The sequence below is a fragment of the Emys orbicularis genome, chromosome 2 (assembly GCF_028017835.1).
Source record: "Emys orbicularis isolate rEmyOrb1 chromosome 2, rEmyOrb1.hap1, whole genome shotgun sequence".
NCBI lineage: Eukaryota > Metazoa > Chordata > Testudines > Emydidae > Emys > Emys orbicularis.
The window spans coordinates 78,449,104-78,475,177 of record NC_088684.1 but is presented as its reverse complement, the minus strand read 5'-3'; positions in this window follow the sequence as shown (position 1 = coordinate 78,475,177).

The following is a 26,074-nucleotide window of genomic DNA, read 5'->3' as shown; positions in this document are numbered from 1 at the left end:
GATAAACTTAACAGTAACAAGTCACCGGGACCAGATGGCATTCACCCAAGAGTTCTGAAAGAACTGAAATGTGAAATTGTGGAACTATTAACTATGGTTTGTAACCTGTCCTTTAAATCAGCTTCTGTACCCAATGACTGGATGATAGCTAATGTAACGCCAATATTTAAAAAGGTCTCTAGAGGTGGTCCTGGCAATTACAGACTAACATCAGTACTGGGCAGATTAGTTGAAACAATAGTAAAGAATAAAATTGTCAGACACATAGAAGAACATAAATTGTTGGGCAAAAGTCAACATGGTTTCTGTAAAGGGAAATCATGTCTTACTAATCTATTAGAGTTCTCTGAAGGGGTCAACAAACATGTGGACAAGGGGGATCCAGTGGACATAGTGTACTTAGATTTCCAGAAAGCCTTTGACACGGTCCCTCACCAAAGGCTTTTACGTAAATTAAGTTGTCACGGGATAAGAGGGAAGATCCTTTAATGGATTGAGAATTGGTTAAAAGACAGGGAACAAAAGGTAGGAATAAATCGTAAATTTTCAGAATGGAGAGGGGTAACTAGTGGTGTTCCCCAAGGGTCAGTCCTAGGACCAATCCTATTCAACTTATTCATAAATGATCTGGAGAAAGGGGTAAACAGTGAAGTGGCAAAGTTTGCAGACGATACTAAACTGCTCAAGATAGTTAAGACCAAAGCAGACTGTGAAGAACTTTTAAAAGATCTCACAAAACTAACTGATTGGGTGACAAAATGGCAAATGAAATGTAATGTGGATAAATGTAAAGTAATGCACATTGGAAAAAATAACCCCAACTATACATACAATATGATGGGAGCTAATTTAGCTACAACTAATCAGGAAAGAGATCTTGGAGTCATCGTGGATAGTTCTCTGAAGACGTCCACCCAGTGTGCAACGGCAGTCAAAAAAAGCAAACAGGATGTTAGGAATCTTTAAAAAAGGGATAGAGAATAAGATGGAGAGTATCTTATTGCCCTTATTGCCCATGGTACGCCCACACCTTGAATACTGCATACAGATGTGGTCTCCTCATCTGTACAAAAAAGATATACTGGCATTAGGAAAGGTTCAGAGAAGGGCAACTAAAATGATGAGGGGTTTGGAACGGGTCCCATATAAGGAGAGATTAAAGAGGCTAGGACTTTTCAGCTTGGAAAAGAGGAGACTAAGAAGGGGATATGATAGAGGTATATAAAATCATGAGTGGTGTGGAAAAAGTGAATAAGGAAAAGTTATTTACTTGTTCCCATAATATAAGAACTAGGGGCCACCAAATGAAATTAATGGGCAGCAGGTTTAAAACAAATAAAAGGAAGTTCTTCTTCACACCGCGCACAGTCAAGCTGTAGAGCTCCTTGCCTGAGGAGGTTGTGAAGGCTAGGACTATAAAAGGGTTTAAAAGAGAACTAAATAAATTCATGGAGGTTAAGTCCATTAATGGCTATTAGCCAGGATGGGTAAGGAATGGTGTCCCTAGCCTCTCTTTGTCAGAGGGTGGAGCTGGATGGCAGGAGAGAGATCACTTGATCATTGCCTGTTAGGTTCACTCCCTCTGGGGCACCTGGTGTTGGCCACTGTCGGCAGACAGGATGCTGGTCTGGATGGACCCTTGGTCTGACCCAGTATGGCCATTCTTATATTCTTATTTTCTTATGGGGGCGAGCGAGCGAGGCTAGCTAACTCAAAGCACTGTTCCTTCTAATGATCTGTGCTACATTCCTAATTTTCACTCAGACTTAATCATAAAATATTCCCATTAACTACATGGCAGCATCCTGGAGTTAGCCATTGAGTGAATGACAAAAGTATAATTCTGAACAGAAACATATGAATTAATTAATTCCTTATAGTTGCTTTGTATCGTATAAGGATCCCATTATATTTACTATGTCTGTGGGCAATCTGATTAGAAACACAATGTGAATCATTTTATTGTGTTCTCTTGCCTTGCAGATTTGGAATTCTCCACCTCTTCTCTATCATCATTTGTAATAGAAATTGAAATGAGTTATAACTGAACAAGTGTCTTAATTCTAGAAACTGACAAATCTTTATATTTGTCAGGCAAAATCATGATGAATGGTCACTTAACGTGGAGCACTTTTGATGCTGTTAAAGCAAATTTAGGTAGCCTTCCAAATTACTGCTTCTTCCGGGTCTCTTGTTGGAAGGCATAGCTGATTAAATGAATTGAGGTTATTTACTACACTAAGGAAGGAGACCTTATATAATAAACACAATGTTTAACTGATGTGGAATAATCTTCCTAAAGGAAAATCATTGAGTTTTTCATACTCACCTGGTACTGTTATTCATTACAGATCAGGTATCTCTTCTAATATTAGACTAATTAGCCATCCTTGACACAGTAGAACACCACCTGCTGTTGACAGATACCAGCAAGGGCTAACGGTGCTGCTATTGAGTGCCTCTGTTGTCACTCATGACGATTCTAGAGTGTATTTTGGGGCAATTGCTCTCTCATGTTGACTTTCCTAGGGTTCCATCTAATCCTCACTCTTGTTCAATATGCATATGAGGAGCTTTTAAGAGGAGGAACTCTTGGTTTCAATGTCTTCAGTATGGTGATGACACACAGCGTTATTTTTCTATCTCATCTGACCCAGATAGTAAAGATGAGCACCTTTCCCACTGTCTGGAAGAGACTAAGGCTTGGCTGAGAATGAATTGGCTAAGTATACATCCAAATAAGCTGGAGGTGATATTGGTGTGATAGGGAAGTAGCCAAAATGTGTAGCAAAAATTATCTGTTCCACCAATTGAAGGTGTCTCCACTAATACTTGATTGTGTTTTCAGCCTGCAAGTGTGTCTAGATTCCAACTGATTACTGAATTACCAACATATTACTGAATGAGCATCTTTCAGCAGTAGCCAACACAACTCAGATAATTTATGTCTGAGTAGGTGGTTGAAATTGTGACCTTAAAACTAGGTTGCTGTAATGGGCTTTACTGGGGCCAAACCATAAATGTATTCAGAAGCTAAAGCTAGTGCATGTCACAAACTGGGATGTGGGTCCAGTGATCAGAGCAGAGGAATTCTGGCCTACTGGTTGGAGCTAGAGTCAGTGGCCAGGAACAGCACTGAAGGCCAGAGCTGGAGTCAGAGACCAGGAGTCAGAGCTGCACTCATGAACCAAGCAGGGCTGTAGAGACCTGGGTTGGGAAAAAAGGAGGATCAGGGCTGGAGTAAGACTAGGGGGCAGGGATAGGAGAGATTGCAGCTGCAAGAATGAGTATTAAGTAGCCAGAGACCAATTGTTGCTGTTAGGTTTAAGAGCATGTTTACTGACTTCCTCAGCAAATCAGGTGGCGCTGCCGTAGCTCAGAAGTGCTCATAGGCTGCCTAGAGACTAAGCAGGTGCAGGTGTAAATCCTCATTTCTGACAGTGCAGAACATAGCAGCCTGTTCCATCAGTAGAGTATCTTGCCATGATGTACAGTGGCTGCCTGTGCATTTCCAGGTAGCGTTTACGGTGATGGTATCAACTTACAAAGCCTTACATTGTTTAGGGCCTTTCTGCATGAGAGTCTGCCTCCCCCCACCCATGACTACCATAGCTGATGTCAATAAATGCATTGAACTGGGGCCCCTTACTATAAAAAAGAAAGGGCTACTGTTGGAGTATTCTCTGTAAGTACCCCTTTCCTTTTCAATGCTATGGCCCCACCTTTGTCCAAAATAGTCAAAGCTTTGATCTTCAGGGAATACCGCTAGGCTAAGCTTTTTAGGGGCACTTCTGAAGAAGCAAACATTATTGGGGGTGGCAAATAGTTGAAACAGTATGTTAGATTTATTTTGGGGTGCTGCTGGGTTGTTTTAGTATATTTATCAGTGACACAAAGAGTTCAGATGCGTGCCTCTCATTGTGTTATATAGCTCAATAAATAAAACTAAATGAATAAATAAATTATACTGGTGGCAGTTCTTTCAAGGGTTGGCTTGATTTCAATTTTAAGCACCCTCGGAATATAAATTGATTCATAGGTAAAATGAAGCAGGTTTTATAGCAGACAAATACTTTCAAAGATCTTGTATTAAAGGCATAGCTACTGTTTCATATTTTAAATGGAGTTAAACTACCAAAAGTATATTCATAGAATATGGGCCAAATTAATTATATTGATTGTAATGGAGTTCCACCATGGATGAATATGGCCACTTAAGTTTTAATAAAATCAGAGAGGTTTTTGACTCTCGGCTGCCTGTATGAGTATATTTAGGAAAGCACTTCTCCAACTGGAGTAATTCATTGCATAAGGTGAAATGTCTATTATATTAGTTTACCGTGCCCTGGCTCTTAAACAAAATCCATTAAAAACGTTGTCATTTCACCATCCAAACTGTTTGGCTCCTAAAAATCAATTTTATAAGAGAGGAGAGCAGAGTTTATTGACAGAAATCTACACTTTCCCCCCAGTTAAACAGATGGAAAATCTAGACATATTCAGTAAGTGTTAGGAAATCAGATAAAAATTACCTCTTGTGAGTTTGGCGTATCACTCCACTTTTTATTGGCTGAATTACTAATTCTGTAATATAGTGCATAAAATGTATTTAAAAAGACATAGCTGTCATGTATTTCTTGTACACGATAGGTTGCAGGACTGCAACGAGCAGGTCAGACTTCTGTACGAGATATGGACTGGCTACAGAGCTTCCTTGCCAGAGAGATATACCAGATGCTCACTAGAAGATCCTTTAATGAACTTCCAGGAATGGCTGATAGAGAGACAATGTGTGTGAGGTAACATCTTTTCTTGGATCAACTTATCTTGATGAGAGAGACAAGCTTTTGAGCTTACACAGAGATCTTCTTCTGGAGCTGAAGAAGAACTCTATGTAAGCTCGAAAGCTTGTCTCTCTCACCAGCAGAAATTGGTCCAAGAAAAAATATTACCCACCTTGTCGCTCTAATATCGTGTAACCCACACGTCGACAACAATACTGCATACAGGAATGACTGTTGTGAGTTCAGGTAGGGTAGGTTACATGAGCCACCCAGTGGCTGAACAGTGTACTACAGTTTAACATTCTGTTACATCTTCCCCTTTAAGTTTTACATTTCTACCATTTACAAAATTTACGTTATCATGCTATCTTTAAAGTTCAGTACAAATCAGTTTAAGTGTCTCTGAATCCTACTGGCTTTCTAATTACACAAGCCAAACACATAACAACTTGGTCATCTGACTGTCCATTCGTTGCAATGACTGTCTCTGGTTGGTTTGTAATCTTTGAGTTGTCTTCTTATTCTGCATCTGCCACCTGTAGAGTTTGCCCTGATGATTGTTCTTTCTGAGGAACAAACTATAGCTGTTGATGGTTTCTGTTGAACTCTCCACTGTCGGTCTCAATCACATATGATCTGGGTGATGAATTATTTTTTCTTTATTACAGCTGAAGTTTTCCATCCTTTTTCTCCATCTAGTTTGATACAAAAACAGTCACCAGTTCTAGATCCAGAAGTTCTCTGAGTGATGTCTATTGTAAAAGTGTTTTTGTCTTTTTTATATGATTTGGCTACTCTCTTCATGTCTGGCCACTTTGGAGATAGGTTCTTTTCCAAGGCCAGAACAGTAGTTCTGACTTGTCCCATCAGATGTTGTGCTAGACTATATCCAGTAGCTGGTGATGATCCGTAGTTCAGAAGAGCAAGGGATGGATCTTCCTGCTATAGGATCTTCTTGGCTGTCTGTATAGCTCTGTCAGCCTTTCCATATGTTTGTGGGTAATATAGGTATTTTATTTGGAATTATTTAAATTCGGCTGCAGTGAAATTATGTTATGTTGTCCATCGCTAGTTGTCCTAGAATATCAAAATGAGCAAAAGTATTATCAGTTTATCGATAACACTGTGACATATTATGTCTTTCAAGTACATTATTTCTATATACCTGAAAAATAATCCACTATGACCAGGTAATGATGGCCTCTTCATTTGTATAAATCTGCATCTAGTCTCTTCCAAGGGTTGTCTGGTAGAGGTGTTTGTACACTGTATGGTTCCGCATTGTCTCTTGAGGTTATTTGTACCGCATCTCCTTTCAAATGCCTAATATCACAGAATTTTCTGAGTTCTTCCACCTTTCTCACTAGGCTCATCAGGGCTGCTACACTGAGGATAAGAAAGTTGTTGGTTTTTGATCAGGAGGACTCTGAACAGAAAGCTTTTGTCTTTTAAAGTTATTTCTGTGGTGAATTGGCCCATGCAGTTCAGAATACCACTAGGGCTGGTGGTCAGGTGATTTCAGCTCTGGGAGAGGTTAGGAGTGATTCTGAGATGATAGCCACATCTGCTCCTGAGTCAATTTTAAATTCAGTAGTTTTTCCATGAACATTCAGTTTTACTCTCTAGGCAGGCTCCATGTCATCAAACATGATAGATCCCAGAAAAAATGGTTCTTGGTTGTCTGTCATCATAGTCATCTTCCTGACAGAGTTAGAATGGCAAACAGCTACAAAATGCCCATATTTTGCACATTTATTACATATTTCACCTTCAGCTGGAAACACATCTTGAGCTATGAAATTTTCCACATATTGTGCATTGAGTCTGAAATGCTTTATAGTTAGTCTGGGACTACATCATAGCCTGAAGACTTTTATGATAATGGCTTTTATCACTCATTCTAAGTCCGTTTCTAGTTTCTAAGCTAGTTTAAGATTTTTCAAGTTGCTTCTGTCTTTTGTTCTGTTGTTTGACTAGTTCAGACTACTTTTACATCTGTAGCTGTGGGTAGACTTATGTCTCTCTTTATTTGTAGTTGCTGTGAGAGGCTTTAGTCTGTCAACCCAATTACTAGACTGTCTCTGATATTTCCATGTTTTTCAGTCCCAAAATCACAGTTTTCAGTCAGCCAGTGTATGCAGAGCTCTTATAAAAGATTCAACGTTTTCTCCTGGTTCTTGAATTCTCTGGTAAAAACATACTCTTTCATAAACCACATTTCTTTGAGTTACAAAGTATGCATCAAGCATAGCCAGAACCCTTCCATAGTTATCTTCCGGACTCTTTTCCGGAATGGCAAAAGATTTAAATATATGCTTTGCCTGCTTACCCCACAGCATAAATTAAAGCAGATACATTAATATCTCCAGTTTCCTGCTAGAGTTTCATAGCAATGCAAATTCTTGCAAAATCTTGCTTTCAGTCTGTCCATTCTGAAGGTCTATCAAAGATGATGTTCTCTGGAGCATTGAAGAGTGGCATGTTGATGATGAGCATCTTTTTTTTTTTGCTTTTTGTCCTTTTGTTTGCAACCTTTGTTGCTGTTTTTCTTCTATTTCTGTTCTCCTCTGGCACCACTTTACTTCTGATACAATCTCATGTACTTCTTGTACATGATAGATTGCAGGGCTGCTACTAGCAGGTCAGACTTCTGTACGAGATATGGACTGGCTACAGAGCTTCCTTGTGTTACTATCACAGGTCCCTATAATATAGTAAGGGTGAAATCCTGGTCCCACTGAAGTCAATGGAAAAACTCCCATTAAATTTAATAGGTCAAGATTTTGCCCTAGAACTATGCAATGATGTGTTCTTTTTAAGGTCTCTTAACGCAGTGATAGGAATGGCTGTTGTGAGTGTAAGTAAGGTATGTTACACATGGCAGCACCTAATACAGTTTAATATTCTATTACAATAGCCATTGTGCTCTTTCTCTGCTTTGAAGAAATAAAGTAATTATAGGATATTGTTCTATTTACAAGGGATTTACTGAAAGGAAACATTTTTTCACTTCACGTTTTATTAAATTTTGAATAGATCATCTAATCTAGAAGATATGATATACCCCTCCTCTCTGTGGGCTGAAAACTACCAGGGATTTTTATGCATGACTCCTATCTGCTTCAGTGGGAGTTCCACCTGTGTAACAACAGGGCAACATGCAGCTTTTTCACTTGAGAAAATGCAGCAAATGTGATACAACATTGTAGTGAGAAAAAGTACAAAAGGTGGTTTATAATATATTTTATTTCTAAAAATTGCAACTGCTGTGCCCTGAAATGCTTAAGTAAAGCTCCACTGGATTCTGCTATCTCCCTAGAGTTGCATATCTCTGATGTTTCTTATGTTTTAATGTCAGCAGAGGTGTGGTTTTTCCAAAGGCCCTTTACAAACAAACTTAGAGAGATACCTTCCAATTTAGATACTTAGATGTCTTAGCTAAGAGGAGCAAAGAGACAACTGATGATCACGTGTTGGAGATGTTTCCCTAGCTAAACTAATATAACCCAAACACACTAGGATTCCTTTTGGGATATTGATATTTTGCTAAATCATTTAGCTTCTGTTTACAACTCTTCCTGCAGCATCAGAGTTAGCTGCAGAACTGGCATGGCTTCTACCTAGCCTTATGTTTATTCTCCAAGGTAACAAAATTGGCTCTCCTAAAAAACAGTGGAATCTGAATAAGATCTGGATCTGAACCTCTCTAAAGTTTGGATTCCAGCTGCAGATTTTGCAATACATTCAGAGTTTGTTTTGAAATATGTATAAACACTGCAGATTTACTCAGGGCTTGTCTTCACTACCCGCCCGGATCGGTGGGTAGAAATTGATCTCTCGGAGACTGATTTATCGCGTCTCGTCGGTGTAGACGTAGCCTCAGAGGAGTAGCTGTATCTGCAGCAGTAAGGACATGGCACCTCTGCAGTATTATCTTCAGAATGTAGTTCTAGTGACAGGACACTCATAAAATATTACTAGACACCCTGAGACATGAATAGATGCAACTTGGTAGCTATGAGTCCCAGGTTCAAGAACCTGTCCCAGGTTCTCATTCTCACAGGCTCAAAAATAATGTAGCATCCTTGGGAATTTAAGGTCTTTGGATACTTCTCTTGAGCTAAGCAGTTGATTTCTCTGTGGACTTGTTCTGTTCAAACTTTATTAATGCATATTATATATGATTTTCAGATATGCTGGGAACCTCTCAAAACTGACCATCAGGTCCTTGAACTCTGATTCCCCAAATTAGGAGGAAACGTGTGTGTGTGTGTGTGTGTGTGTAAAGTGTTCCACACAATGTTTCACAATAAAATACAGGGTTTTCATCTAAATCAGTGTTTTTTGTCATTTGTAATTTTTGCCAACATTTTCTGATTATTTCCTTTAGAATTTTTCTAACAAATGTTTAATTACAAATCAACATTTTGTCATGTCAAAATGTCAACATTCAAAATGCTGAAAACATTTTCTTTTACACATTTCCGAATTAATGTTTTTCTGAATTTTTGTCCCATTTTGGAATGAAATGCCAGAAGATTGGAATTTCCCATGGGATGGAATTTGCATTTCCAAACAGCTGTTACACAGATTCACCTTTTTGCTGTACCATAATGAAATAGTCTTCATATAATTGAAATAAAATATAACAGTTTATAGTTATATTATTATAACTATAGCTCTGTGCTTTGCCTCTAGAAAGCCTCTTTCCTATTGGGAAATATTTAAATGAAATTTATATTTTTATAATGGCCTAGTTTTTTATGTCAGTATGTCTGGTTCAAAATCAAGCCATGAAGAGGGAGGCCTTATTTATTCATGCATAGACTAATGGAGTGTAAACTTTTTGGCATAATGTTCTAATAGCCTCTATAGATACTGATTTAAAGAGGGCGGTGATTACTTTCAGGTTGAAAAAATAATCTAATATTGCTCTCCCTATTCTATCTATCTATTCTAAAGATCAAAGGTGATCGGTTTTTATTTCCTTTCCTACCAATACCAATTTCCTCTCAGTTATAGGTGGATGGAAAAATTAAAATGCCAGGTATATATTGCTGCATTATAAAATATAGGTATATACCTCCAAAGGATTTCTGAATATGGTGAACTGAATTGCTTACACTAACAGCCATTTACAAGGAATATAAATCTAAATTTATAGTGCATGACACCTGAGTCTGTGTGAGGGGGTGAATTTATATATGCTTGTCATTTATTACCATAAATTCTCCTTAGAAAAGACTTCACCAAAGATACAGTCAGGTGTCTTTGCTTTCTCTAAGTAAATAAGTCACATCTAACTCACAACTTCAGAGGTCTTGGCCATGACTACGGAAATTGCTATTCTAAGAACAACTGTTGGTTCATGCTAAATATCTGTGTTTCTTTAGGGCAGCACTTTTTTTGCAATTAAGCAACACAATATGACAGGATGTGTGTCATGTTGGAAATCATCCTGCCTGAAGTGATGTGTTAGGCTTAAAGCTGAAGTCCAAGTGAAACAGCCACCTGTGAGCAGTATCTCAGCACTCTCTATGCATGATTCACATCCTGAAGTCTCTCATTTGGATCACTCTATGTTCCCGAATAAATATTTTAAAAATAAAGGGACGTGTTAAATATATTTACATTAATGTATTTTTGCAGGGGAAATCAGGTCTGATGTCCAAACACAAAGATTAGCCTTCATCAAAAATTAATAGATGTTTAAGACCAGAAAGGATCATTAGATCCATTTGGATGGTCTTTATAATGCAGGTCATAGGGTTTCACCTAGTTACTCCTGCATTGGGCCCAGAAACTTATAAGTGTTCTTATGAATGTAGAGGTGCAATTGCACACAAATATTTTATCCACTGACATTTTGGGCCTTACACTAACTGCGGCCCTTTTCCACTTTACCTCCCAGATGGCACCCACCAGAACCACAACTAGCCTTTGCATGTATATTTTGCCTACGTGGCCTCTGGGTAATTGTGAAAAAATGCCCGTTCCCAACACCATATCCACAACTCAGTCCATTTGCATACCTCCATCCTTCAACACACAATGGCTCTGTTTGAGGCTCCTCACCCTAGGAATGATTACATCCCAGAATATGTGCCTATCGGGTAAGATTCTGAAATCTTTCCCCTGATTGTTCAGATGTAGTTACAAAAATTTTTCAGGTCTGTATTTCCTACCAACAGAAAATACATCCCCTTTAAGGAGATTCCAAACACATAACTGGTATCTTATGTTGTAGCAGGTACTTTTGACTTGATTTTGTTTTCAGAGACATAGGTGGCTGTGGTCTTCAGATTAACAGTATTTTAAGTGGAAACTGTAGAGATAGGTAGAAAAACTTCCCCCTATACATGATGCAATGTTGGTGTTTTAAAATGTGACAATTTTATAGTTGTGATTCTGCAAGTTTCAGTCTTCAGCATTGACAGGTATAGCATTTAAACACAGACAATTCCGATAATTGAGTGGAGCTCATAATGCACTTACCTTGACACATTTCCAAATCTAGGCTTTTTTTTTTCTTCTTTCAGTGGAAGTAGCACTCACTCTAGGCATAATTTAATGACAAAATGTCATAACTGATGGCTAAAAAACTAGCCAAAGAGACTCTTTTTTTCCCATGCAAAATGTCAGAAATGGAAGACTGTAGTGGCAAATCTGTATCATACTCACACCATCCATCTGTCTCCACTGACATGAAACTCCCTGACTACCAAAACACTGAAACTTGTTTCTATGGTTTGGGAACAGGACAGGGTAATAGAGATCACACGATCAACATTTTATTCAGGACACTCAGTAGTAGGCTCTGGAGGCCATGCTGTTTCGCTTGTTGGGGACAAGTTTGGTGAGGTGCAAGATAGCTTCTGTGAAATCTACTATATTTCCTTCCCGAGCTGAAGATCTCCCCAAACATCAAAGGTTTGTATTAAATAGAACAAATCTGAACCGCTGTGGTTTGTCACTGATTAGCACCGCTGACTGGTGCAAGTGACAGTCTCAAACAGTTTTCTTACATTGTTTGCATGACTGCATACCTCAAAGAAGCAACTTGAGGAAGAACTAAAGGCTTGTTTTTTACAGAGATGCCCTAACAAAATTGCCCATAAAAGGAAACAATAAGACATAGCAAAGTCAAGAGCAACAAATCGGAAGTGACTGTTGCTTGAACCGAGCACCTGATGTGCTCCTTTTAGCTGCATCTCTGAGGTAAGCTGACAGGAACAGTTGCTCGCCTTACAGATCACTGACAAAGCTCCAGTGAGACATATATTCCAGAAATGCTTCAGCAATAGCAGTTAAGCAATAATTAATGATGGAAGTAAATAAAAGATTTAGTATAGAGCTGGGCAGGAAGCAGATTTCCTGTCCCGGGGAAAATATTATAGATTTCAATTTTTTTCTTTCTCTGCATTGGGATGAAACTAAGACTTTTTGAAATTTTTTAATGAAAAAACAGATTGAGAGAGAGATGTGCACCAGCAACAGAATTATAGAATCATAGAAGATTGGAAGAGACCTCAGGAGGTCCTCTAGTCCAACCCACTTCTCAAAGCAGGACCAACCCCAAATAAATCATCCCAGCCAGGGCTTTGTCAAGCCAGGCTTAGGTAACCCATTCCAGTGCATCACCACCCTCCTAGTGAAATAATTTTTCCTAATATCCAACCTAGACCACCCCCGTCCCCCGCAACTTGAGACAACTGCTCCTTGTTCTGTCATCTGTCACCACTGAGACCAGCCTAGCTCCATCCTCTTTGGAATCCCCCTTCAGGTAGTTGAAGGCTGCTATCAATCCCCCCTCACTTTTCTCTTCCGCAGATTAAATAAGCTCAGTTCCCTCAGCCTCTCCTCATAAATCATGTGCCCCAGTCCCCTAATCATTTCCGTTGCCCTCCACTGGACTCTCTCCAATTTGTCCACATCCTTTCTGTAATGGAGGCCCCAAAACTGGATGCAATACTCCAGATGTGGAAAAATAGGGGATAGCCTGGTGGTGAGGGCTCTCACCAGGTCTCCTCGTGTCTCCCACATCCATGGTAAGTTCCCTGATCACAAGACTATAGAGTCAATCTCTCTCTCTGGACCAATGAATATTTTTCATACAAATTGAAACAATTCAACAGGAGGGAGTGACTCTTTAACTTGCTGGTTTGGGCACGCACCTTGGAAATGGGAGATACAGTTTCAAGTCCTTGCTCTGAATCAGGCAATGCAAGGATTGAATGAACCTGGATCTCCTACATAGCAGATGAGGGCACTATTCAATTGGCTGTTCTAAGATGAGTTACAGTCTCTCTCTGAGAAACCTTTCCTGATTAAAGTTTTGTCAAAAGTGAGATCTCCCATGAAGAGTTCCAGTTTCAATGAACTGACATTTTCTGACAAAACAGTTTTGTCAAAATATTACTACCTCTAGTTTAACATGCTTGGTGTTGTAGAGACTAATCTGAAATCAAGGCACAGGCTTTGAGGAATCTAAAGCTGATGGGGAAAAGATGTCACTCCAGGCAAAGACTATATCCAATTTACAAGAAAGGTCTAAAAAAAATGAAATAAGTCCTGATATCATGGCAGGGTTTGAGGTCTGGACACACTGGGGGTGGGTTATATGCAATGGCCTTAATATAACATGCAGCCCAGTTCTACAATTGGCACATTTATAGCTCCAACAACAGTGTTAGTTTTGTGTAGTGAGGTGTGTTTCCTCTTCTACCTGTCCTTCTTCTTTTTCATGACATCTCTGAGGTATGCATGACAACTAATTGCCTCCTGTGTCTTCCTGCAACCTGGCATGCTAAAAGAAATGGCAAAGATTGGGGAACACTCTACAGCATGCTATATACTTCATGCTGAGGACAGCAGAGCACTCTGGGAGGTTCTCCTCTTTCAACCCTGTTAGATGAGCTGGCTTGAAACCCTCTCTTCCCAGAGCTTAACTTTGCCCCATCATCTATAGCATAAACCCTTGCATCTACTCTTGTTGTTTGAGTTCTGAGCCTTTGTTATTTTATACACTGGCTAAAGAAATCACAAATATATGTGGAGCTGCTAGTACATTTGATCCCAGCTCCCATGCAATAGTGATACCATACATTGTTTGAAAAAAGGCATAAATGCCACATTTGTCTTCTCATAGTTGGAAGGGACCTCAGGAGGTTATTTAGTCCAGCCACCTGCTCAAAGCAGGACCACTCCCCAAACAGATTTTTACCCCAGTTCCCTAAATGGCCCCCACAAGGATTGAACTCTCAACCCTGGGTTTAGCAGGCCAATGCTCAAACCACTGAGCTATCCCTCCCCCTTCCACTAGCCACTACTGTGGCTGGAGCAATTGTTATAAATATCAGATTTTTTTAAAAATACTATCAGATGTGTACTAGGAGCCAAATCCTGAGACCCTTACTGTTTACTCTAGTTGAACCATTCATGTGATATCACAGTTACACCCCAAATATCCTGACCCTCCGCAGTTAGGGCCTCATCTCTCTCTCTCTCTCTTTCTCTCCTCTCTCTCTCTCTCTCTCTCTCACACACACACACAATTACAATCTTCCCTCTCCCTTTGCACTCTTCCTCCCTCCTTCTTTTTTCTCTTACTCGTTGATTTTAATAGAAATTCTGACTTAAAGGAAAGTCTATGGGAGTGAAAGTCAGCACAGAATCTGGACTAGTGTAATTTCAAGAACACTATAAACATCACCAGCTAGTTCATTTATTGTTAATTTGCCAAATCGGATTTCCTCTTTTCTTGGGTTATTTGTATTCTGATATGTTTTATAATTTGGCAAAATAATTTCCTAAGCAAAAATAGCAGCACTGGAAGACCAATTGCAAGCAACTTTGCAAATTTGCTTCATGGAAGAGCAGAGAGGAAGAATGGAAGCAGGTTCATGACCTACCTACACCACTCACTTGATACCTGATCATTTCCTTCATTCTATGGACTGGTTGAAATGGTTTGTTTACAGCCATGGAAATCGGAACACCCTACTCTGGCAGAATTCCTTGAAAGAAAATCTGATAATTACATGGAACCAATGGAATATCTTTCTTACAATGGCATGGTAAGAAATGACAAGTGATTAAACTGGTCCAATGAACAGAATGCAATGTACTCTTAAAAGACATGATCTTTGCCACAATAACACCCACAAGGAAAGATTCTCCAAAAAATTGTTTATAGGCCACAAATAATTCTGCTATTTATAGTACTAGTATTAGAGCCTATTAGCCAAATTCTATTTTGAATTATACCTCTTGAAACTTCATTGAAGTCAAATCAGGACAGAATTTTGCCCTCAGTTTTAGTGGTCGTGAGGTTTCTTGATGGAGATAGTTAACATCTGTATGCTGCCTATGCCTGAGTTTCTATTCAGTATTCTGTTGCTTATAGTAGTCCCTGTGATGTTATTTTTGCTTTCAGAATTGATTAGAAATGGGAAACACTTTGGAAAATTGAACTTAGATTAACATTTTGGGCTTCAGGTAATCATTATTTCCTTACATTAAGGCAAGATGTAACAAAAGCCACCTTTCAACACTATCCTTTCCCCTTTATGGCAACTTTGTACCTTGATTTGTCTGGGCATTAAATTACAAAGTTTCTCCTGTTTCAGGTCTTAATTTTGGTGACAAAAGCAATATTATTTGTGTTTCTTGTTCTGCATCTGCTTTATGCTTCCTGTGTTACTTACATCTCAAGCAGTACAACTAAAAATGACATTTGGAAAAATTGAATCTGAGTCAGTCCAAGATACCAAAGCAAATTAAATGAAAATTGGAAGAGCTAGAATTTTTTTCACATGAATGAATAGTTTCTTACAGAATAAATAGAGGGTTGTTTGAGTGGAAAAAAACACTGATTGGCAAAAGACAGGAGAAAAGCTGTCCTGTTTTACATATAAATGAAATTGAGTAAATTAAAAAAAAATGTGTATTTAAGTCACAGAAACATTTGAAGTCTGGGAAGAAAAAGCTCGAAAGCAACTTTTGATCTAATTAACCTGTGTCTTGCTCATTTTGTTATAGTGGAGGATTCTGTGGAAAGTCAGTTCCCTATGGGTCTAATCCAAAGCCCATTGAAGTCAATGGAAAGCTCATCTCTATCACCAACAGAAGTTGGTCCAATAAAATATATTACCTCACCTGCCTTGTCCCTCTAATATCCTGGGGTCAACATGGCTACAACAACACTGCATTTACTTTACTCAGCTTTGGATCAGGCCCTGCATTCTGGCTGGAAAAATAAGAGAGCCTTCATCTAAGACCTGATCCAAAAGTCACTGAAGTCAATAAATGTCTTTCTGTTGACTTTAATGGGATTTTGATCAGGCATTATGTTTTATAAAATTGTAAACTAACTTAAAATACAAAATATTGTACCAACTGTAAATAAAAATGGTTTGTATAAAAGGAAAAACATTTTTGAAACCATTCATTTCCCCTGGAAGAGCAAACTCCAATCAAGGATCCAAAGTGATCATCAAAACATTAGGCTAAAAATAAAAAAAGAATGTTAAAGTTTATAATGGAAGTGTGTTCTTTTGGTATGTATTATAGATGTCTTCTGATGAAATATTTCCACTCCTGCAACAGTTTATCAACTTTTTCCATTGGTTGACATAACAGATCATATATTCTTTAATTCACTTTAGAAGCTTGTATTTTGGAACCATTAATTGTGATTTCCATATCTAAAAGCAATATATGTAGCTAGCCAGTGATCATGATGCCTTTATATATAGATATATAATACACACACTGTATATCTGAATGTACAATCATGACGAGCATGTGCTATCATCTCATTTTCCTAGTGCACTTACCTCAGAGTAAGTGTGTTTTCTTTTGACCCCAACTATAAGTTTAGAAATATGTAAGTATCTGACCATATTTGCACAAATGACCAGGCAGATGACAATGTTAAAGACGGCTATACAAGTATTATATGGAAGGGTCTCATTCACTCTCCTTTCTTGCTTATATTGATGGTGCCCCATCGAGTTGATATGATCATTAGAGGGTCAGTGCACTATATCCCAGCTGATGCTCAAAAGATTCAACAATGGTTCTGCACATTAGAGATGCAATAAATGGCTTAGAAGGAAAAAAAGAGATGACCCTTCGTCCCCCGGGCACAGTGGATCTTCTGGTTCCTCTTTTTCAAATTTCCAGCATGTCACATCATTTTATGTCACATTTTGCTGGATTATGCTAACTCATATCAAGTCACATCACATAAAACACAAGTTAACATGACAAGACATGGGGTAGGCTGAATGAAACCTGCCAGAGCAGAATTTTGCTGTTATTTTTTCCTTTGTATCTGCTCTCCAAAAACAGCCTGATCAAGGAGGACATGTTCAAATCTGGATCCTGTGTAAATTTACACTAGAGTGCAGGGTTCATGGCATGGCAAAGATTTGGGTTTGGATTAATCTATGTCAACCTCTCACAAAGTTGTGTTTATCAGATTTTCCCCCAAATTTAGGAAGGCTCTTGAGAAAAGCTCTTCTAAGATTTAGAAACATAGAATCATAGAAGGTTAGGGTTGGAAGAGACCTTTGGAGGGCATCTAGAGACCTCTGGAGGTCATCTAGTCCAACCCCCTGCTCAAAGCAGGACCAATCCCAAACCCTATGCAGGCCTGGTAACCAAACAGTTAATACAGGAACTGCCAGACAACGCTGATTGGCAGCCTCACCATAGCTGGAAGAATAAAAGAGTGGAGAAACAGAGGGGCTGTCACAGGAGGAAGCAGGTTAGAGAAAGAAGGTCCTGCCAGCAAGCAGGTGAAAAGCAGCCCTAGAGTGATAGTGACCCAAAGATGGGATGAACAGAGCCACAGGCCACAGAAGCCTATAGAACCAAGGGAGATAGGAAGGACCTTGAAGTACAGCAGGGAAATTGTTAAGGACTGATTCTGACTGCATAGGTTAAAGGCCCTGAATTGGAACCCAGTGGAGTGGGTGGGCCTGAATTACCCTACTGACCCCTTAACAGGGACTTAAGAATGAAAGGGGGTTGTAGGCTTCTGAGGACAAGAACCAGATAACCTTGCAAAAACATAAAGGGAAGTGCATACACCCCAGTGGGACAGAAAATAACGTCCTTAGCCCTAGAATAGGATTATAGAGATTCAGACAAGGAGGACAGACTGATTGCCCTGCTGATCTGAGCAGACTCAGTGCAATGCCCTGTCTGACCAAAGGGGGTGGTGACTCATTGGATCCATACATTGTAACCTTAAAAATGTCTGCTATTTAATCTATTTATACTTGGCACAGAGGAAATATTTTCACAGAAAATATCTAGGGCCTGGTGTTCAGCGGTGCTGGGCACCCACAACTCCAGTTGAAGTCAATGGGACGTGCAGGCACCCAACATCCCTGATGATATGGCCCTGTAAACCTTGTGCTGGGTGGGGCCTCTCGTGGCCCTTCTTGGCACAGTGCACTGAGGTGTGGGTCTCCCCATGTATGGCTCTGCTGCTCTAAGGTCCCTCCAGCCAAAGCACCCTTCAGTCCTGCCCATTTTAGGGTGATAAAGTTAAAAGGAAATCAGGAACAAAACAAACAGGGTTGTTTTTGCAGGGCTATCTAGCTGGAAAGCTAGCTCAGTCTTTGGGCTGCTACAACCGGCTTCTCTCCCATCAAGGGAAGCAGAGCTCTGTCCTTCTTTCTGGTCAGACCTGAACTATGCTAGGTCTTCTCCTTTTGTCTCCCCTCTCCACAGCTACAGGTGGAGTGGGGCAGGGTCAGTTGGGAACATTGGCTCACCTTAACCCTTTCATCAACAGTGTGGAACTGTCTATCTCACTAAATCCATCGCAGCCAGTGTGAGACCTATTGCCTCTATCACAGGCCGGTAATATATTATATGGCCAATTTTCTATTAGATCTCTCCCCTTGCTTTGGAAATACTTTTATTGTTTTATTAGGTATCAAATTGAAAGGGATTTTGCTTCAACAAATTGATTGGTCTCCTGGCTTGGCACACAGAATTGTGCATTAAGAGACATGAACTGGGTGGGGGGAAGAAGGCCCAGGCCCCTTCCTCTGTGATCATGGGGCAGGGCCTCTGCTACTGGTGTTTCAAGTGAGGGAGCATGGTCAGAGCACAGAGATGAAGACATTGCAGGACACATCATAATGCCCCTTGGCCCTGGATTGTCTGAATCCCAGCCTGTAAAGCATCTTTAAACCCAGCATAGCGAGACAGATAAGGAGGATTCATTACCGCTTTGTGTAGCTGTGGTGGCACAAAGCAGCCAAAGTGTGCCAATGAATTTAGCCCAATATTAATTATGGGACTTGTGATGATGGAAAACTAATTCTGAGAAAACTAGTACCAACCTGAACTTCTGATCACCTCTAAAACAAAAGCAAATCATACCAAAGACAAATCTTTTCTCAGGATCAGGCTAGTTCAGTGGTTCCCAAACTTTCACAGCCCGCGAACCCCTTTCACTAAATTGTGAAATCTCGTGAACCCCCTCCTAAAAATGAATATTTTCAGGGATTTAAGTTTAAATTTCCTCAATGTGATGGATGCCCCAACTGCCCGGCCCCGCTCTTCCTGGGGCTCGGGCTGGGGTTTGGGCTGCCGGATCCCCCGCTGACGAGGGCAGGGCTCAGGCTGCCAGCTCCAACTTCCCGCCCCGCTCTACCTGGGGCTCGGACTGCCAGCCCCGCACGGAGCCGTGGGGTTCGGGTTGCCAGCTCTCCCGCTGATGGGGGCAGGGCTCGGGCTGCCAGCTCCAACTGCCCGGCCCAGCTCTCCCTGGGGCTCGGGCTCTCTGCCCTGCAACCGGGTCCCACCTGTTGTCTCCAATGTCCAGGGTTCTCTGGCAGCCATTAGTGAAATTTTTCTGGTGAACCCCCTGTAATGTTCTGCAAACCCCCAGGGGTTTGTGAACCCCAGTTTGGGAACCACTGGGCTAGTTCAATCGAGATTCCTTCTCTCATTCCCAATCCATCACACACTAATAAAAAAACCACATGGATTATATACGCTCTTTCTCATTTATACATGGAAATACTAACAATGTCAAAATACTCTGCCAACAGAAGCTTCTTTTGTCATATTAGAAAGTTAGCAGCTCCACTCCATGCAGATCATATCTCCTCACATAACTAAGTCTGAACGTTAGTGAATAACTGTGGCAGCAAAATCAATAGGCTCTGTTTCCACAATCAGTCAGAATTCCAAATATCAACACACTGTCCTCCCAGATCTGACTGGCTACATCTTTAACTTACTGGCCTCACATTGACAGATTTTTCAGTGAAACTGCTTTGATGAATTCCATAATGCTAGTAAGACCAGGTTCAAAGGAAAAGACAGATTTTTCCATTCCACTGAGCTGACCTCCTACTGCTCTAGTCACATAATCTTCAAAGATTTTGCCTGTGATATCAATGTTGCTAATTTTCATTACTTTAAAGACAAAACAGTCTGCAATTTGTTGGTTTTCAAATAGAGTAATTCCAATAATCATCCAATCAAAGAGCTCTGACCATCTTTAATGAATGATAGAAAGAAAGGAGACATGGTGAAAGGATACGGATGGCAACTAAAGTTCAAAGGTTGAGCACTGGGTCCACAAAACTTGAAGAAATCCAATTTTTCAGTTCAGCTCTTCCCCATTGTTCAGCTGCCTCCATCCCCAACAATCTCCTTGTGTCATACACCAGTGAAACCATGGTAAACTTAAATTTAAAAAATGCATGGCTAGAAAACAAAACAGAAGTGAAAGGCTTACAAAGGAGCTTAAGAAAAGCACATCTTCAAACACTGATCTTGGACTTTACCCCATGTTAAGACTGTAATCTGCAGTGAAGCACTCTGTGTTACTCTTTAAGCAGTGGGGCTATGCAAAATTATATTGAATTAGTGTGATGTATATTTATGTGAAATAAGCAAGTTTTCTTAAGCATAGCACTTGTAAATATATAAATGGCATTTTCAGTATTTGCTAAGTATAAATGCAGAAATGCAGAAAGAAAGAGGTATCTTGCAAGGAATGTATGTCGGTCAACAGATGCCACACACTTACAGTTGATTATCTCCTTTACCTGGCAAGACTATTTTAATAGTTTTAATGAACTTTTTCATCTTGCCTTCTTCAGACATTTTTGTGACTTTCAAGTTATCAAGAGTATGTGTTTGCTGGAGATGAAGAATACAGAGGGGGAAAGGCAGAACTGTCGAATGTCAGATGTACCTGGAATATAGGATTCCTTATGACTGAAGTCTACCAGGCATATTTAATCCCTAATATCATTGCACACATGTGGATATATTCCAGGTAACAGATTGTTTTATAAGCTACTACCTAAGAACAGTTCTTAAAATATCATAGTGGCATAGGACTGATCATTCTCCAAGCCTCCATGGGAACCTTGCTATTGGTTTCAGTGGGAGCAAGATCCAGCCTTTGCAGCACATACTGACTATTATCAATCAACTCAATACCATACCATAAAAGGTAAGTAAGGGGAAAGGGAGGAAAAGACATGGAACAAGGACAGGCAAGTAAGATGGGCCAGACTTTCTCCATTGGTGACACAGAAGTTACTCTCCTTGAAGTTAGTTGGAAAGGTAAATATACACCTGATGGCAGATGTCAAACAATTATGCATGAATTTGCTGAGAAAGGTACAGCTGTTTTACATCAATAAAAAATTAAATGCCTTATGCAAGAAAATTATTCCATAACAAATCCTACACTTATTTCTGAAACAGAGAAGAAACCTATATGATCTCCCAAATGCTAGACATGTACTGGGTAAACATAACATTGTATGTAACATAGACTCTAAAAACGATGGCTCCTTGCTTGAGAATGAAAAAATAAAAATCAAGGTACTTATCATTGTGATCTTATTTACCAATGATTTACTTGGTCTGGGTGGGGAATTTCAAATACGCAAAAGTGATTTAGGAGCACAGGTCTCAATCACTATTAATGGGATACATGTTCCTAAATCGCATAGATGCTTTTGAAAATCCCACCTTTTTTTTTAATACCACTTTTACAACCATATTAGTTAGTAGCAAATCATCACCGTTACTTCTTCTCACTGACCCTGGCTGCTGCATGACAGTCAGTGAACTCAAACAGGTACGGTGATGGTGCCGGATGTGATGCTGAAAGATAGCCTTAACAAAAGAGAAGGAAGTGAGTAGCTCTCTTTTTCTGTGAAGAATTTTTTTGTGTACAAGTTTAATGAGGAGTCTGCTTTGAAGTGGGATTTTCAAGGGATGTGCAAATGGCCTTGGAAGCCTTCATCTAAGTGCTATGATCCTCACTGGGCTTGTAGGTGACTTGCCCATTTTTTTTAAAGAGAAGGCAGGGGTAATTTAGCATAGAAAGCATTAAAAATATAAAAGCTTATCAGATGGGCTGGCTGAGCTGTTCCATTAGCACATCTGGTAGAGCTGCTACTTTGAGATGAGACATAGAGATGGATGAGCTCCAGATTAGCCATGCTTCCCACAGGCTGCAGGAGAGCCTGCCAAGCCCACCAGGCTCATTAAGCTCAACAGAACCCTGCAGGAAAAAAAAAACAATTCTTTAAAATAGCTTTCAAAGGCTCCCTGGGTTTAAAAGCCTCTGTTCTCAACTCTCTTTCTGTTTGCGGTGGAATGGAAATCATTGGTTATAAAACACAGTTTACATTCCCCGAATAAATACAGATAAAATACCTTTGGGGGTCTGTTTGATGCACTTCTATTTGAAGTTGTTTATTAACTTAGTATTGGGGGATGGGGAAGACATTGGTACTTTAAGACAAGAATCTCCATTTCCTGTGTAATTCTAGTAGTGCTTGGAGTCCAATGCTCACATTTTTAAAGGTACTAAGGCATTGATTCACTCAGCTTGGAAAGACCTAAGTGACTTACAATGTCCATTGATAATCAGTGCTGTCTCAGTCACTTAGGGTATGTCTACACTACGAAATTAGGTCGAATTTATAGAAGCCGGTTTTATAGAAATCGGTTGTATGCAGCAGATTGTGTGTGTCCCCACATAAAATGCTCTAAGTGCATGAAGTCGGCGGACCGCGTCCACAGTACCGAGGCTAGCGTCGACTTCCGGCGCATTGCACTATGGGTAGCTATCCCACAGTTCCCGCAGTCTCCGGCGCCCATTGGAATTATGGGTTGAGATCGCAATGCCCGAATGATGCAAAACAGTGCTGCGGGGGGTTCTGGGTACATTGCGTCAGGCCCCTCCCCCTCCGTCACAGCAACGGCAGAGAATAGATTCGCGCCTTTTTACCTGGGTTACCTGTGCAGACAACATACCACGGCAAGCATGGAGCCCGCTCAGCTCAGCTCACCGTCACCATATGTCATCCGGGTGCCAGCAGACGTGGGACTGCATTGCTACACAGCAGCAGCAGCTAACTGCGTTTTGGCGGTAGACGGTGCAGCATGACTGGTAGCCTTCATCGGCGATCTGGGTGCTGGTAGCTGTGGGGCTGGCAGCCGTAGGGCTGCATTGCACCAGCCCCTTACCTTTTGCCTTTTGGCAGTAGATGGTTTATTACGACTGGTAACCGTCCTCGTCGGACAATGATGGCTATCAGTCATAGTATATTATTTTCTGCCAAGTATTGTCTGCTAAGCACCGAGGCGATCTGGGTGCTGGCAGACATGTGGCTGGCACACGTGGGGCTACATTGCTACACAGCAGCAACCCCTTGCCTTTTGGCAGTAAATAGTATATTATGATTGGTATCCGTCATCATCATACTGGCAAGCGCCCAGTATTTGCTGCCAAGCACCCAGAAAATGCCGAGGGCTATCAGTCATGCTGCACTGTCGTCTTAAGATGTAAAAAATAGATTTGTTCTGTATTCATTTCCTTCCCCCCTCCCTCCGTCAAATCAACGGCCCGCTAAACCCAGGCTTAGGAGTTCAATCTCGGGGGGGGGGGGGCATTCTGTGTGACAGTTGTTTGTATTTCTCCCTGATGCACAGCCACCTTTCTTGATTTTAATTCCCTGTACCTGTACGCCATGTCGTCACTCAACCCTCCCTCCCTCCCTCCCTCCTTCCCCTGGTCTTTCAGATACTAGTTTCGCGCCTTTTTTCAGACCAGACGCCATAGCTAGCACTGGGATCATGGAGCCCGCTCAGATCACCGCGGCAATTATGAGCACTATGAACACCACGCGCATTGTCCTGGAATATATGCAGAGCCAGAACATGCCAAAGCAAAACTGGGACCAGCCGAGGAGGAGGCGATTGCAGCGCGGCGACGAGAGTGATGAGGAAATGGACATGGACCTAGACCTCTCACAAGGCACAGGCCCCAGCAATGTGGAAATCATGGTGTTCCTGGGGCAGGTTGATGCCGTGGAACGCCGATTCTGGGCCCGGGAAACAAGCACAGACTGGTGGGACCGCATCGTGCTGCAGGTGTGGGACGATTCCCAGTGGCTGCGAAACTTTCTCATGCGTAAGGGCACTTTCATGGAACTTTGTGACTTGCTTTCCCCTGCCCTGAAGCGCCAGAATACCAGGATGAGAGCAGCCCTCACAGTTGAGAAGCGAGTGGCGATAGCCCTGTGGAAGCTTGCAACGCCAGACAGCTACCGGTCAGTCGGGAATCAATTTGGAGTGGGCAAATCTACTGTGGGGGCTGCTGTGATCCAAGTTGCCAGGGCAATGAGAGACCTGGTGATATCAAGGGTAGTGACTCTGGGAAACGTGCAGGACATAGTGGATGGCTTTGCTGCAATGGGATTCCCTAACTGTGGTGGGGCGATAGATGGAACCCATATCCCTATCTTGGCACCCGAGCACCAAGCCACCGAGTACATAAACTGCAAGGGGTACTTCTCAATGCTGCTGCAAGCCCTGGTGGATCACAAGGGACGTTTCACCGACATCAACGTGGGCTGGCCGGGAAGGGTACATGATGCTCGCGTCTTCAGGCACTCTGTTCTGTTTCGAAAGCTGGAGGAAGGGACTTTCTTCACGGACCAGAAAATAACCGTTGGGGATGTTGAAATGCCTATCGTGATCCTTGGGGACCCAGCCTACCCCTTAATGCCATGGCTCATGAAGCCATACACAGGCAGCCTGGACAGGAGTCAGGACCTGTTCAACTACAGGCTGAGCAAGTGCCGAATGGTGGTGGAATGTGCATTTGGGCGTTTAAAAGCGCGCTGGCGCAGCTTACTCACTTGCTCAGACCTTAGCGAAAAGAATATCCCCATTGTTATTGCTGCTTGCTGTGCGCTCCACAATATCTGTGAGAGTAAGGGGGAGACATTTATGGCGGGATGGGAAGTAGAGGCAAATCGCCTGGCCGCTGATTACGCGCAGCCAGACACCAGGTCGGTTAGAGCAGCACAGCAGGGTGCGGTGCGCATCAGAGAAGCTTTGAAAACTAGTTTTGTAACTGGCCAGGCTACAGTGTGAAACTTCTGTTTGTTTCTCCTTGATGAAATCTCCAGCCCTCCCACCCACCCAGTTAACTCTACTTCCCTGTAAACCAACCACCCCACCCTCCCCTACCCTCCCCCCTTCAAGCACCACTTGCAGAGGCAATAAAGTCATTGTTACTTCACATTCATGAATTCTTTATTAATTCAGCACACAACTAGGGGGATAATTGCAAAGGTAGCCCGGGATGGGTGGGGGAGGAGGGAAGGAAAAGGACACACTGCAGTTTAAAACTTTAAAACTTTAACACTTATTGCTCGGGAAATCATCTAGGGTGGAGTGACTGGGTGGCTGGAGGCCCCCCCACCGTGTTCTTGGGCGTCTGGGTGAGGAGGTAATGGGACTTGGGGAGGAGGGCTGTTGGTTACACAGGGGCTGTAGCGGCGGTCTCTGCTCCTGCTGCCTTTCCTGCAGCTCAACCATACGCAGGAGCATATCAGTTTGATGCTCCAGCAGCAAGGAGCATCGACTCTTGCCTTCTGTGTGCAAGCTGACGCCACCTCTCCTCTTCAGCCCGCGATTCAGCCCGCAACTTCTCCTCTTCAGCCCGCGATTCAGCATGCCACCTCTCCTCTCGCTCATATTGGGCTTTTCTAAAATCAGTAATTGACTGCCTCCACGCATTCTGCTGTGCTCTGTCAGCGTGGGAGGCAGTCTGTAGTTCATTAAACATTTCATCACGCGTCCTTCGCTTCCGCTTTCGAATATTCACTAGCCTCTGTGAAGGAGAAACATTTGCAGCTGGTGGAGGAGAAGGGAGAGGTGGTTAAAAAAGATACATTTTAGAGAACAATGGGTACACTCTTTCACGTTAG